The sequence below is a fragment of the Callospermophilus lateralis genome, chromosome 20, assembly GCF_048772815.1.
Source record: "Callospermophilus lateralis isolate mCalLat2 chromosome 20, mCalLat2.hap1, whole genome shotgun sequence".
Classification (NCBI taxonomy): Eukaryota; Metazoa; Chordata; class Mammalia; order Rodentia; family Sciuridae; genus Callospermophilus; species Callospermophilus lateralis.
In genome coordinates, this window is record NC_135324.1 from 4,251,109 (window position 1) to 4,255,023 (window position 3,915).

The following is a 3,915-nucleotide window of genomic DNA, read 5'->3' on the forward strand; positions in this document are numbered from 1 at the left end:
TTCTTTTCCTTCCATGTGGGCTGGACCTTGGCAGGAGCCCAAGCCGGGGCATCATTTGGGCAGCCCCAGAATTCCATCCAGCTGCCAGGGTGGAGGGCAGAGGGAGGGCGCGGGCCTGAGCCCTTCCCAGGCACCGGATCAGCAGGAAGTTTCTGGAATGTGATGGTTCTGGGCAGAGGGCCCAAGAGCCCAGGGGACCCTCCAGGTGGCGCTCTGTCTGGGCTTCTGGTTTCTCCCAAAATCTCAGACCAGGCTGATGCGCTCTGAGGTCCAAGAAGCCACCCTGGGGCAGAGCTCACTACCCAGAGCCATGGAGCCACCAGGCTGGGTCCCCGCCCCCCCCCCCCCCAGTGAACTTGATGCAGGTAAGAAGAAGGGGACCAACACCACAGCCCCTGGGAATCTTCCCTCAGTCCTGCTGTCCCCAAAGCCATCAATTCAAATAAACACTCTCCTCCCTGCACTGAAAGAGTCAACTAAATATTATGCCCTGGTTTCGGGAGTCCAAGAACATATTTGGTGCCCACTTTGAAGCATGCAAGGGGCGTGGCCAAGTGGAGGCGTGGCCAAGTGGAGGTGTGGCCAAGTGGAGGCGCGGCCAAGTAGGGGCGTGGTCGAGCGAGGGGAGTGGCCGAGTGAGGGGAGTGGCCGAGCAGGGGCGTGACCAATGGATGGCGTCGTCGAGTAGGGGCGTGGTCGGGTAGGGGGCGTGGTCGAGTAGAGGGCGTGGCCTGAAGGCCGTGAGCTGACTGCCTGCTAGGAACCTCCACTGTGTTAAGATGGTGGCACATGCACCAAGAGGAACACGGAGCACAAAGGAGAAACAGAAGCAGGACAACTCTGTCTTCTGTCCTCTCCTGTTGGGTTTTTGCACGGTGGGGACACAAGTCCAACCACAGTTCTCGCTGGTCAACTTCCCGCCTGGGAGGTTGTCCAAGGAAGGGCTCCCACACTCTCTCCAGATCTCAGCTGAGCCTCCCAGGGACCCAGCCCCGGCAGGACCCCGGACTTCTCGTAGCTCCTCTGCCTGGCTGGAGTTCATGGCCAGTGCCAACCTGGGGTCCGGTTACATCTCAGGCAGCAAGTGGAGCCCCAGCCCCATTGCAGTGTGTGATCTAAAAATAAAGCATTGGATCCTGAGCTCAGGAAGGCCGGCTCAGAAATGGAGGCCGCAGGGGGGAGGTTGAGTTTTAGCTTCTAGTGTCCTGGACCCTGCCGACTGGGTTTCTCCTGTGGTCCCAGGGAAGGAGGATGGGGTTGTGAGTATTTCGAGGCCATGCAAGACATCTTCCTTGGGAGGACAGGAGACAAGCTCACAGGGGCAGCAGCAGCTGTTTGTCCCCATCTCCGGACACAGATCCTGAGGTCCTTTGTCCACTCCAGAGGATCTGGGCCAGGACTGGACCTGGAAGAAGAAAATACTACCGGTGGTTGAGTCTAGAAAACGGGACAAAGCACTTGACATTGGACCTGAATTTTAACCAGGGAGACAGAGAAGGGCTGTCCATGCAAAAGGTACAGGCATGGAGGAGCGAAGGCAGATACCATGCCCACAATCCATCAAGACGTCCAGTGTGGGGCTGGGGATGTGGCTCAAGCGGTAGCACGCTCGCCTGGCATGCGTGCGGCCTGGGTTCGATCCTCAGCACCACGTACAAACAAAGATGTTGTGTCCACCGAGAACTAAAAAATAAATATTAAAAAAAAAATTCTCTCTCTCTCTCTCTCTCTCTCTCTCTCTCTCTCCCACACACACTCTCTCTCTTTGAAAAAAAAAAAAAAAAAGACGTCCAGTGTGCTCGGGCCACGCAAGGTGTGAATTGGGTGAAGATGGGTACATGCTATAGTTTGAGAAATGGACCCTTTAAGAGGCAGGGCCTTATGAGAGGTCTTTAGATCATTGGGGGCGTGCCCTTAGCATAGAGGGAGACCCGCTTCTGTCTTGATTCCTGGCAATAGGATGAGTGTTTCTTCTCTGCCATGGGCTCTCACCATGATGTGCTTTCCCCAGTATCTGCCCAAACAATTGTGCACTGGAATCTCCAAAACGTAAGGAAACGGTTCTTGATTTCATTCATTTAGGGAAAAACAACAGCAGTAGGCAAGGTGGCACACACCTGTATTCACAGCGACTCAGGAGGCTGAGGTCGGAGGATCACAAGTTGGAGGCCAGCCTCAGCAAGTGAGACCTTCTCTCAAAATAAAAAAAAATAAAATAAAATAAAAAAGGCCTGGAGATATGGCTCAGTGGTAGAGCACCCCTGCGTTCAATCCTCAGTTTCACAAAAACATAAAATGACAGCGAGCTACCCCCATATACCCACCAGGTTGGTGAAAATCAGTGTCTGATAATATCAAAGGTAACCCTGGAGAGCAGTTAGAATGAAGATCTCATGCTGGATGGGAATGTACGTTTATTTGTTCATCTACTTTTGGAAAATTGTTGAGCATTATCTAATCAAGTCAAAGATAACACAAATATTCCATGGTCCAGCAATTTTATTCTTAGGTTGGTCGCCTGGAGACGTAACTCAGCACAACATGGGTATCAACATCGACATCAGCACTGTCCAAAATAGACCCAACCTGGAAATAGCCCAGGTGGTGATGTCATCATATACTGAAATATCACACAGCAATGAAAAGGAATAAACCACATTTTCCTTGAGTAGAGCCCTATGGCTTTATATGGCTATTTTTTCAAACTCTGAGTACATCCTCGATAGTTTTAGGCATGGTATATTCCAGAACAAAATGATTCCGGTGATGCACTCAATAAAAACCATTAACATCTTGCTACTGAGCAAGTAATAGCCTAGAAAATCGGAGGATAGGAATATTTGCTTCTGGCTCAACGGAAGGTGCTATTACCGCGCATGGACACAAGAGGGCGCTAGTCATTGAGCAGCGGCGTCTGGAGGTTTCCTAGCAACGAAGGAAAACACTGAGCCGAGAGTCCACTGTTGACTCTGGCTCCTGCGCCTGCCAGGTGGGCTGGCATTGGCCTCTGTTGTCCCTGTTGGGTGTGGAGCACCGCTGACCTTTCGTATGGAAAGTAGAGCTCTTTTCCCAAATGCAAGGTCAGCTCGATGGAGCTGGGGGGGCTTTGCCTTTGGACTTGGGGAGATGTCTTCCCTTACCAATGTGAGAGACGTACCCTCAGGCCTCAGTGCCTAGGCAACTGATGGAGACTCTGTCTCCAAATAAATAAAAAGGACTGAGCATAGAGTTTAGTGGCGAAGTGCCCCTGGGTTCAATCCCCGCTATAAAGGAATGAATGAATGAATGAATGAATGAATGAGTGAGGCAAGCAAGCTGCAGCGTAGCTCAGTGACAAAGCACTTGCCTAAGATGCACGAGGCCCTGGGTTCAATCCCCAGCACTGCATCACAGAAATAAAAGCTTTAGGTAGCCGTGGAAGTTTTCAGGATTATAGACAAAACAGAAGGTTCTAAATGAATAAGCAAGTATTAGGTGAATTTGAGATCCATCATGGTGGTAGAAATAAGTACCATAAAGAATGCAGAGTTAAGGGGCCAGGGTATGGCTTGGTGGCAGAGTGCTTGCTTAGTATTGCATAAGGTCCTGGACCTAAATGGTGGCGCTATCTGGAGGTGGTGGGACCTTTAAAAGGCGGGGCTTAGGGGAAGGAAGTTAGGTCATTGTGCCCAACTCCCACTAAAAATTTAAAACAAAATGTTATGTGGGCATATGGTGGTGCACACCTGTATTCCCAGCAACTTGTGAGGCTGAGGCAGGAGGATCACTGCAACCTAGCAAGGCCCTAAACAACTCAATGAGACCCTGCCTCCAAATAAAAATAAATAGGGCTTGGGATGCAGTGCAGTGTTAAAGTGCCCCCTGGGATACAGAAAAAAAAAAATTAAATTGAGACATAATTATTCGAATAGGGCA

At 50.7% G+C, this 3,915-nt stretch overlaps 1 non-coding gene across 1 annotated transcript; it reads left to right on the forward strand.

Annotated features, from left to right (window-relative positions):
* Positions 1-3,316: 3,316 nt before the first annotated feature.
* Positions 3,317-3,388, forward strand: Trnal-aag (transfer RNA leucine (anticodon AAG)). The gene has a single exon. It is a non-coding gene; the product is annotated as a tRNA-Leu (tRNA).
* The last annotated feature ends 527 nt before the right edge of the window (positions 3,389-3,915 follow it).